The 11,986-nt window shown below is 42.9% G+C and overlaps 1 protein-coding gene across 1 annotated transcript in view; it reads right to left on the minus strand.

Annotated features, from left to right (window-relative positions):
* larp4b (La ribonucleoprotein 4B) overlaps positions 1–8,500 on the minus strand; it is a 105,827-nt gene extending 97,327 nt beyond the window's left edge. Inside the window, exon 1 of the mRNA XM_033044760.1 lies at positions 8,485–8,500. The gene's annotated coding sequence lies outside the window, so the exon portion shown is untranslated. The remainder of the gene's footprint in view (positions 1–8,484) is intronic.
* Between the last annotated feature and the right edge of the window lie 3,486 nt (positions 8,501–11,986).

Below are 11,986 nucleotides of genomic sequence, written 5' to 3' on the forward strand. Positions count from 1 at the left end.
GACAAAAAATACTGGAGAAACTCAACGCATCTCAAGAGGCAACATCTATGGAGAGAAGGAATAGGTGACGTTTTGGGTTGAGACTCTTCTTCAGACTGATGTGGGGAGGGGGGGGGGGATGGGAAAAAGAAAGGAAGAGGCGAAGACAGTCGGACTAGAAGGAGAGCTGGAAGGGGATGGGGAGCAGGGAGAAGACAAGGGCTATCTAAAATTTGAGAAATCAATGTTGATACCGCTGATGATTAGACTACCCAAGCAAAATACCCAAGCTTGTCTCCTCATTACATTTATTGCTGGCTCCAGTCGCAAATCTGAGTTTACGAGTGATTTGTGCAAGGCATTCATTGATGCTGGAATTCCACTGTGGAAATTGGAAAACAAATCTCTCAGAGGTTTTTTAGAGAAATACACAGAGGAACCAAGCGAGTCATCATTATGGAAAAATTATGTTGACAGCAACTTCAACATTGTTGTGCAGAAAATTAGAGATGAAGTTGCATGCAACAAAATATGGATCCCAATAGTCGAGACAATTGATGCTGTGGGGAGCTATGTTGCCAATATGGTCATCAGTACACTGGAGGCAGGTCAACCATCAAAGGAGTATTTGTTGACATCGGGAGTATTGGGGAAGTCAAACAGCTCAACTATTGCTCAGTTGTTTACATTTCATTTGGGGTACTTTGGCCAGAAAGTATAAAACACAAGAATGTACTTCTGTATATGACTTAAAGTTTTATTCCCAAAAATGTTGCATTTGACATGCTTAGCTCAAGGACTTCATACAATTGCCAAGCACAAACGTAGCTTGTTTCCAAATCTCGATCGCCTAGGCAATGTCAAGAAAATCTTCCTCAAAGTACCGTCACGAGTGCAGTTATTCAAGGAAATGGCACCCGAGATTCCGCTACCTCCTCAGCCCGTTTTGACTAGGTGGGGTACATGGCTCTCTGCTGTACTCTACTATGCTGCAAATTTTGAAAAGATAAAATAAATCATCAACTGTTTTTAAGAAGAAGAATTTGCTGCAGTCAGAATCGTCAGTAAAATCATGCAGAAAAAGTCCCTCTTGTGTGTATTGCTTCCAATTTTGCAAACTTCCCACAAGCTACCACTTCCCTTGAGAAACGTGGTGAAACGTTAGTGAATAACTTGCATGTTTTCAACAAAGTAACTGACGATATTTGTAAAGTTCTTGACGATGTAGGTAAAGACATACAAGGAAAATGTAAGAGAGTGATTTTAGCTAACAAAGATCTTGAAGAAACACAAAACATAGCTAAAGTTCTCAAAGGTAGTTGTAATGCACAAGGTATAGACATGAATATAGAATCTGTAGCTTGTTTAGGGTATGCACCAGTGATCTCAGTTGGGGTGAAAGACGTTTTTCACAACTGAAGCATATTCTGTCAGACAGATGGCATAGTTCACCACCAGATAATTTGAAAAAAATGCTAGTAAATATGTGCAACCAGGCAACTTTGGTCATTTAATATAGTATACCTTTATATTATTATTTTTAACCATATTTTGGTGGTGGAAATAAATGCCCTTTATGCCTTTTTCTGTCAATAAATGCCTTTTTCCGTGCCTTTAAAAAAAACAAAAACTTTTTCAGAGTTTTTTTATTGCCTAAACATCCTGGCTCTAGTCATTACCAATATTTGGCAAATCTGTATCTAAAACGGTGTCTAACTTTACATTTAAACTGTACACCAGGGAGAAGATAGGACCGTTCAGGGATTAAGGAGGGAATTTGGGCTTGGAGTGGGTATGTGTAGGGGTGGGGTGTGTAGGGGAAGGGGTGAGGTGTGGGTGAGGTGTGGGGGGGTTGTGGGGGAGAGGGGGTTGTAGGGGAGGGGGGGAAGTGGGTATGGAAGGGGGTGTGTGGGGAAGGGGGGTCGTGGGAGGGCGGTGTGTGAGCTCACCGGTTCCCGTCCCCATCACCTGTCGCGCTCCCAGCCCCCGCCCGCGAACAGAGCCGGCCCCCTCCCTCGAACACAGCCAGCCCCCGCCCGTGGAACACAGCCCACACTCCCTCCTTCAGCTTTTATCTTGACAGCGGGTGCCGGAAGGGGTGTCGCCGTACCGACGAATAACAGACCAGTAACCTTTGTAATATTTCACCGATCGGAACAAAACTTGGTGCGCTTGGAGCAGAGGAGAACGGTGAGTAAGGTGGTGAAAAAATCCTAGGGATATAGGGCACTGTTTTGGTGCAAATTTAAAAACAACGCAAACCGGAAGAGGACAAGATGAGAGTTTTAGTAATAGTATAGATAGATGAGTTGGTTTGTAGATTTGCAGATGACACCAAAATTGATTGAGTTGTGGACAGTGAGGAAGGCTACCAAAGTATTCCGCAGGATACAGATGAGGTAGAGCAATGGGCAAAGAAATGGCAGATGATATTTAATCCCAGCATGTATGAGGAGTTGCTCTTTGGAAAATCAAATGTTGGGGAAAACTAGAGGTTGAAGTGAGACCAGATAGAAGTAAATAAAGTTATGTGAGACATAGATAGGAAGCGTTTTCCCAGGACGAGAGGGTATAACTTTAAGGTGAGAGGGCAAAGATTAATGCACAGACAGGTTTTTTTTTACACAGGATGGTAGGTGCCTAGAATGCTCTGCCATGGGTGGTGGTGGAGGCAGATAACATAGTCGTGTTTAAGAGGCTTTTAGATAGGCACATGGATATGCTGGGAATAGATGGAGATGGATCGTGTGCAGGCAGATGAGGTTAGTTTATCTTGGCATCATGTTCATCACAGACATTGTGCGCTGAAGGACCTGTTCCTGTACTGTTGTGGAGCAGAGGAGATGTTACAATCACTGAATGCAGTGCAGAGGTATTGAGCGGTGACAAAATCCCAGCTCAATTGCTGAACACCCGTGCAGCTTATTCCCCCCCCCCCCCCCCCACCACCATTTGATAATTCCCAATCACTAGTAAAACAGTGGTAGGGTTTTAGCTTGACAAGGAGCAGATAATTGTCATAACCACAAAATAATTTTTATGGGCAAACATTCTCAGTCGCCGATATGGAAACAGGCCTTTCAGCCAAACTCACCATGCTGACCAAGATTTCTTCCTCAGCTGGTCAAATTATCCTGGATTTGCCCATATCCCACTGAACCTCTCCTATCCATGACCCTGTCCAAATAACATTTAAGTGTTGCAATTGTACTCGCCTTGACTGCTTTCTCTGGCAGTTTGTTCCATATACTCAACACCATGTGTGTGGAAAATGTGTCATCACTGTCTCCCTTTAATCGTTCTCCTGTCTCCTCAAAGCTTTGCCTTCTAGTTTTGGACTCTATCTCCCTGGAGAAAAAAATATTTTTTTCTCTTCCTCTATGACGTTCCTCTATGACGGTCAGCCCAACCTTTTATTTCTTTATCATCCTTTTCCACCTTGTACTATCACTTATTTTTGTTATTTCATTTTGTCGCACATTCCTTTCAATACACTTTACCTTAAAGCCTGTTCATCTTTAACTTTTCCCAATTCTCACGAAAGGTGATTAACCTGAAAAGCTAACTCTGTTTCTCTCTCCACGGATTTTGCATCATCAGCATTCTTTGTTTTTATTTCAGAACTTCAGGATCTTGAATATTTTGCTTCTTATACCTTGCCTTTTGTAATAAAAAGTAAAGTAAACTTTTGTTTGAAGTTAAATTGTCTCTGTGGAATCTAAAAATCATATAAAAATAACATGATATGCCCTCTCATATACAGTGCATTGAGAAAGTATTCAGACCCCTTCACTTTTTCCACATTTTGTTACATTAAAGCCTTATTCTAAAATTGATTACAGTCATTTTTTTATCATCAATCTACGCACAATACCTCATAATATAAAAGCAAAAACAGGTGTTTAGTAATTTTTGCAAAATAATTAAAAATAAATAACTGAAATATCACATTTACGTAAGTATTCAGACCCTTTGCTGTGACTCTCAAAATTGAGCTTCGGTGCATCCAGTTTCCATTGATTATCCTTGAGATGTTTCTACAACTTGATTGGAGTCCACAAGTGGTAAATTAAATTGATTGTACATGATTTGGAAAGGCACACACCTGTCTATATAAGGTCCCACCGTTGACAGTGCATGTCAGAGCAAAAAACAAGCCATGAGGACAAAGGAATTGTCTGTAGACCTCCGAGACAGGATTGTGTTGAGACACAGATTTGGGGAAGGGTATAAAACATTTTTTGCAGCATTGCAGATCCTGAAGAGCACAGTGGCCTCCGTCATTCTTAAATAGAACTTTGAAACCACCAGGACTCTTCATAGAGCTGGTCGCCTGGCCAAACTGAGCAATCGGGGAAGAAGGGCCTTGGTCAGGATGGTGACCAAGAACCCGATGGTCACTCTGACAGAGCTCCAGAGTTCCTCTGTGGAGATGGGAGAAACTTCCAAAAGGCCAACTATATCTGCAGCACTCCACCAATCAGGCCTTTATTGTAGAGTGGCCAGACAGAAGCCACTCCTCAGTTAAAGGCACATGACAGCCCGCTTGGAGTTTGCCAAAAGGCACCTAAACAAGATTCCCTGGCCTGATGAAACCAAAATTGAACTCTTTGGCCTGAATGCCAAGTGTCACGTCTGGAGGAAATCAGGCACCACTCATCACCTGGCCAATACCATATCTATGGTGAAGTATGGTGGTGGCAGCATCATGCTGTAGGAATGTTTTTCAGCAGCAGGAACTGGGAGACTAGTCAGGATCAAGGGAAAGATGAACGGAGCAAATTATAGAGAGATCCTTGATGAAAATCTGCTCCAGAGCATTCTGGACCTCAGACTGAGGCAGACGTTCACCTTCCAACAGGACAACGACCTAAAGCTCACGTCCAAGACAACGCAAGAGTGGCTTTGTGACAAGTCTGTGAATGTCCGTAAGTGGCCCAGCCAGAGCCCGGACTTGAACCCGATCGAATATCTCTGGAGGGATCTGAAAATAGCTGTGTATCAACACTCCCCATCCAACCTGACAGAGCTTGAGAGGATCTGCAGAGAAGAATGGGAGAAATTATCCAAATACAGGTGTACCAAATTTGTAGCATCATACCCAAGAAGATTTGAGGTTGTAATCACTGCCAAAGGTGCCTCAATAAAGTACTGAGTAAAGGGTCTGAATACTTATGTAAATGTGATATTTCAGTTATTTATTTTTAATTATTTTGCAAAAATTTCTAAACACCTGTTTTCGCTTTTTTAATTGTGGGCTACTGTGTGTAGATTGCTGATTAAAAAAATGAATTTAATCCATTTTAGAATAAGGCTGTAACGTAACAAAATGTGGAAAAAGTGAAGGGGTCTGAATACTTTCTGAATGCACTGTATATGTCCTCTCGTTCTCTCTTCAACAAATGCCTTGATATCATCCAGCACAAAGCAATCTGCTTGACCAGAACCTCATCCATACACAGTACATCTACACAGTAAATTCGAGCTGTAGTTTATGTAATTTATAAGTGCACTGCAACAGTTTGCCAAGGCTATTTGCCAACAACCAGACATGTAGCAGGTGCATGGGAACGCCATCACTGACTGACTTGGAAGTATTGTACATTCTTCACATTGATGGCTCAAAACCCTGGAATTCTCCATTTAACTAATGTTTTCACAAAAGGACTGCAGCGAGCAGAAAATAGCTCACCGCCACCTTCTCAAGGACAATCGCGTTTGAATATTGAATGCAGGCCAAAGATGCCCACAACACACAGATGAGTAACAAAATCATACGTTTCAATGGTTTGCATTCCAGATGTCATATTAGGTTGCGATTACTTCCTCTGGAAATACTGAAATCTACTCCACCTTAGGTTACATTTAATAACAACTCCAAATTATTTTTCCAATTAAATATTTTAAACAATTTTTTTTTCATTTTAAACATCACTTTGAGACAAGTCTGAAGAAGGGTTTCGGCCCGAAACGTCGCCTATTTCCTTCGCTCCATAGATGCTGCTGCACCCGCTGAGTTTCCCCAGCAATTGTGTGTACCATCACTTTGAGACATATTGAAGCACTTCATACGACTACTTTTCCAAGTGAAATGACGTTTACTGCAAACCTTAATCTTTCAATAACATGCTAAATTAGGTTCTAGACTTGTTCAAAGCACTCTTCAGCCTCTCAACCTCTGCAATATGCTCCTGACTCCTGTTTGTTGGGAACCTTACACACGGCTGGTTAGTCTGCTGACAAATCGTGCATGCTTGGCATATGCCTCGGTCTACTTTGTTCAATTTCAGAGCAGGGTTGTAGAGTCAGACATAAGTCTCCTCATTAAAATTCAGCAAGGAGACTAATGCCAGTTCGAAGTCACTATCCGGGTGTCGAAATATTGCCAGTCTGCTGTGGCATAGAAGGCACATGTCTAATAACATTTTAGTGCAAGACATAGTTGCTTAAACTTGGTGCTTTCAAAGTCCTTCCTCATTTAGCTATCAAAAATTATGTGCCACTTTTGTCGCAAGCATGAGATAAGGTCGATACGGAAAGAAGAGTGAATGGAGTCCATCAGCTTCCGTCTCCGAATTCGTATTGATGCGAACCGTGCATTAGGAATGCTAAATCTGAAAGTTCATTCCGTTCTGAAAGTTGTTGCTGTTCGGAATTGGACTGACTGAACACTTTCATTTATAGATGAGAAAGTAGGCACATCAATTTCAGTCAGATTGGAACAACCTTCCAGCAATAACTGGTGAATATATATTGTACTGCATTACTCATGTTTTCAAGGCTCACAAACTCAAGGCTCAGAATTATAATTTTTGAGAACATAACGGTTTCTTTAGAACATTTTTGTTAAATATGGAAGCAGTGAACTAAATAGTACTTTCATCTTGAGCAATTTCCCCAGAGAAGTATTGATTCAAATTATACCCAGTTACTGAGGGAATCACAATAAAGAAGAAGAATCACCAGTCCAGAATGTTACATCCAAACTTAAATTTCTATCTCACACTTCCACAAAATACAATTAAATTATCAATTTGATGTGGTTTGATGTTGAAGCACTTATTAGAACTGAAGCAATTCTTCCGGTGAAGTTAAGGGAGGGTGGAGAATGGATGGATGTTACGTTCCTAGGGAAAGATATCTATCATGATTTTCCATAGCACGAATATCAAGGTGGTTGACTTTTCATTGCCTGACATTTGTTCAAAGTGCGTTTTATTTTTGTCGATTCTCAACACGTGCTAGGTCTTACCACACACAAGCTTCACTCTCTGAGGAATTATTATTATTTGTTTTCATATTTATTTTATTAATATGAAAACAATATTCATTAATAATCAACAATAATATTATTCAACAATGATATTAATAAACGCTAAACTGCATTTCGTTGTACCTATACTTGTATCTGTGCAATGACAATAAAGTTGAATTGAATTGAATTATTTTATTAGAAGCAATTGTACAAGGAGAAAGTAATCGACATAACAATTATACAATTTTCATACAGCTTCAATTGTAACATTTTATAAATTAATAACTAAATCGGAAAAAAGGGAAAGGAAGAAGAAAATAAAAGGAAGATAAATAATTTCGAAAAAGACACGAAAGAGAAAAAATAAACCCTGAACAAACGAAGAAGTGAAAAAAGCGGAGATATATCCCACTACCCTTCCCTACTCTGAGGAATTATTAATGGAATTGAATATTGCATATTAGTGAACATCACACCCTGATCTTATTATGGAAGAAAGTTGTTGCCATTAAGAATTCCTGTAGTAATGTCACATGGCTGGAATTATTGACTTTTTTAGGCTTTTAGAGATACAGTATGGAAACGGGCCTTTCGGTTCACCGAGTCCTCACCGACAAGCGATCACTCGTTACATCACCACTATCCTACACACCAGGGACAAATTACAATGTTTTACTGAAGCCAATCAACCTGTACGTCTTTGGAGTTTGGGAAGAAACTGGAGCACCTGGAGAAAACCTATGCAGTCGCAGGCAAAACGTACAAATTCTCTACAGACAGCACCCGAGGTTAGGATTGAACCCGGGTCTCTGACGCTGTCAGGCAGCAGCCCTACTGCTGCACCGCCGTGCTGCCACTGTGCTATTACAACCACAACCATCTTCCTTTGTGCAAGATATGACACCAACCATTTGAGTTTTCATCTCAATTCCCATTAACTTCCTTTTCACCAGTGGAACCTAGTTCCTTACTTAGTCATATCGAAGGCAATGAATATAAGAAGAAGTCATGTTGCAGCTTTATGACATTTTGGTTAGGCTACATTTGGAGTATTGTGTGCAGTTTTGGCCACCCCATTACAAGAATGATGTGGAGGCGAGGGCTGGTGCTGAAGGCACATATGATAGTGGTATTTAAGAGACTATTAGATACGCACATGGATATGCAGGGAATGGAGGGATGTGGATTGTGTGCAAGCAGAGGAGATTAACTTGACATCATCTTCAGCACAGTCATTGTAGCCCAAAGGGTCTGTTCCTATGCTGTACTGTTCTATGTTCAGTCATCTCTGGAATTATGCTCTTTAGTCCATATTCAAACAAAGACAGCAATGAGATTTGATGCCAAATGGTTCTGGCAAAGCTAAAACTAGGCATTGATGAGTAGATAGTTAGTAAATAAATGCTGATTGATAACACAGTCAAATACATCAACCATTACACTCCTGATGATTGAGAGTACACTGATTGACTGATTGGTAGATTAGATTTGCTTCATGAACAGGATGTACCTTGGCACTTATCCATACCAGTGTTGGTATCAACGCTGGAAGAGTTTGGCAAGTGGCATAGCTAGTTCTGGAATGCAGGTCTTGAGTACAAGAGCCCGGATATTGCCTGTTTCCATGGCCTTTGCTGTTTCCAGTTCTCTCAGCCATTCCTTGATATCAAGAGGAATGAATTTAATGGGAATACAATCCCTTCTGTGACATTGGAATTTTTTTAAGAAGAAGCCAAAATGTTTCATTTGTTTCTTTTAGCCGGACATGGTTACAATAGCTTCAGCCTTGTCTCTATTTCCACCAAAATGGGAATACCAGCAGCAGAGTGCCTATCACCAGGTGCTGATGAACACTGGCTGAACTGGAGATGTCTCAACCGACTGCGAACTGGGGTCGGGCGGTCATGGGTGACAATGGACAAATGGGGCTACATCGAGGGTACAACAACCTGTGGCTGTGGCACACAGACCCAGACAATGCAACACCTACTACAATGCCCATTGCTGGATAATCCATGTACTACCGCAGACCTTGCATTCCAATAGCGCAACGATGTGTCCAGCAGTGGCGAGCCACTATATAGCATAAGGACACGAAAGAAGAAGCCTTGTCTTTTGTACTCAGATATTGAGCCTCGTCTCCTCCTCCTACTTTTGTTGGCTATTTATTTTTCCACTACCGTTCACAACTAGCTGTGATTAGTTTAGTTTAGAGATACAGCGTGGAAACAGGCCCTTTGGCCCACCGAATCCACACTGACTAGCGATGACCCGTACACTAATTCTATCCTACACACTGGGGACAATTTACAGAAGCCAATTAACCTACAAACCTGCAGGAAACCCACGTGGTCGCAGGAAGAACGTAAAACTCCATACAACAGCACCTGCAGTCAGGATCGAACTCGAGTCTTTGGTGCTGTAAAGCAACATCTCTACTACTGTGGCACTGTGCTGCCCTACATCATGGTCATTTGAAAATCTAATACCAAGCTTTTAGAGTCATCAAGTCATACTCTTCAGAAATGGGCCATTCAGCCCAATTTATCTATGCTGACTAAAAAGCCTATCTAAGCAGGCCCCGTTTGCCCACATTTGCCTCGTATCCCTCTGAACCTTTCCTAGCTATATTCCTGGCCTAGTGTCTTTTAAATGTTGTAATTGTTTCTGCCATAACTGCCCCTTCTGGCAGCTCGTTCCATATATGGATCACCCTCTGCATGAGGAGGTTGCCCCTCAGGTCCCTTTTAAATCTTTTCCCATCTACCCAAAACCTATGCCCAATAGTTTTTCATTTCTTTTCCCTTGGAATAAGATTGTGCATTCACCTTATTCTTGCCCCTCAAGACCTTCTACATCTCTTTCAGTTCACCCTTCAGTCTCGTATATGCTCCTAACCTGCCCAACTTCTCCTTATAACTCAGACTTCCGAGTCCTGGTAACATTCTCATAAATCCTCTTTGCATTCTTCCCAGCTTAATGATGCCTTTACCGCAGCAGGGCAACTAAATATGTATACAGTTCTCCAAGTGTGACCTCACCAACATCTTGTACAACTGCAACATAACGTCCCACTTCCTATAATCAGAGCTCTAACTGATGAAGGACAATAGACCAAATACCTTCTTCACCAAAGATAGACACAAAATGCTGGAGAAACTAAGCGGGAGAGGCAGCTTCTCTGGAGAGAAGGAATGGGTGACGTTTCGGGTCAAGACCCTTCTTCAGACTGATGTCAGAGGAGCGGGAAATACATAGATATACATAGATATATAGAGCGGGAAGTACATAGATAGAGGGGAGGAGCCATCTTGGTGAACGGCTGCTAGCCAGCAGCCGTCTGTATTAAATTCGTTTTTTTAATAGTTTTTAGTGAGTCCTGTTTATTTGTTTGTAGGGGATATGGTCTTTTTTAATGTGGGGGGGTAGGTGTAACTATATTTTTCGGTCCCTACCTGGTCGGTGTGGCAGCCTTTTCTCCGGGCTGCCCGTCGACCCGTCCTCGTGGCCTACCTGTGGGCTTGGAGCGCCGTTTCCTGGCGGGGACCGCCCAGCACCTCGGCCTTGGCGGCGGCACAGTGTTGGAGCGCTGGAGCGGAGCGGAGTGGAGCGGGCGATGCCTTGCCTGGGTCGCCGCGCTGGAGCTCTGGCGAGCTGGACCGCCGAGAGCAACATCTCCGGGCTGCGGGTCTGCGGAGCGGAGAGGCAGCGTGCGGAGAGGCGGCGTGCGGAGAGGCGGCAGTGCGGAGAGGCGGTAGTGCGGCGAGGCGGCGCCGACTTTTTCATCGGGAGCCTGGGAGCTCCAAACCGGCGTGGCCTTGTCGGCTTCGGCAGCCGCGGGCTCCAACCAGGAAGCGGCCGTTCCAGGTGGCCCAGCCGCCGAAAGGACTCTCCCGACGCCGGGGCAAGACCACCCAGTGAGAACGGCCAGGGACATCGGGTCTCCGTAGAGGCAATTGCGGTGGCCTCAATAGGCCTGACTTTGGGGTGAACTTGGGGTGGGCACTGGACATTGTGCCTTCCTCCACAGTGCTACCCACTGTGGGGGGATGATTTTTTTGTCTAATTGTAGTCCTGTAGGTCTGTGTCCAAGATGGCTGCCGTGAAGGGAGAGTGGACGCTGGCGCGCTTTGGCTGCCGCTGCTCTCTCTTCACACTGTTTTTGATTTTCTGTTTTTGGATTGAATTCTGTTTTTAATTTGTGTCTCTGTGATGTCTTTATAACTTGTTATATTCCGATTATATGTTATTCCGATTACTATGTAAGGTGTCCTTGAGATGTCTGAAAGGCGCCCATTAAATAAAATTTATTATTATTATTATTATAGATAAGGAAGTGTGAGGTGTGAAAATAGGACAAGGGGATGGAGATCAAGGAACATGTAGAATAGATCATTGTTAGCTGGGAGAAGATGACAACAACAAAGCAAACAGAGATAAAATGTAATTGATGACAGTCAGACTGGTCGGAGAACTGGGAACGGGGCCGGGTGGAGAGAGAGGAAAAGCAAGGGTTACTTGAGGTTAGAGAAGTCAATGTTCATACCACTGGGGTGTAAGCTGCCCAAGTGAAAATATAAGGTGCTATTCTTCCAATTTGCACTGGGCCTCACTCTGACTATGGAGGAGGCCCAGGACAGAAAGGTCAGTGTGGGAATGGGAGGGGGAGTTAAAGTGTTTTGCATCCGAGAGATCAGTTAGGTTTAGGCAGACTGAGCGGAGGTGCTCAGCGGAACGATCGCTGAGCCTGCA

The sequence above is a fragment of the Amblyraja radiata genome, chromosome 2, assembly GCF_010909765.2.
Source record: "Amblyraja radiata isolate CabotCenter1 chromosome 2, sAmbRad1.1.pri, whole genome shotgun sequence".
Taxonomy (NCBI): Eukaryota; Metazoa; Chordata; class Chondrichthyes; order Rajiformes; family Rajidae; genus Amblyraja; species Amblyraja radiata.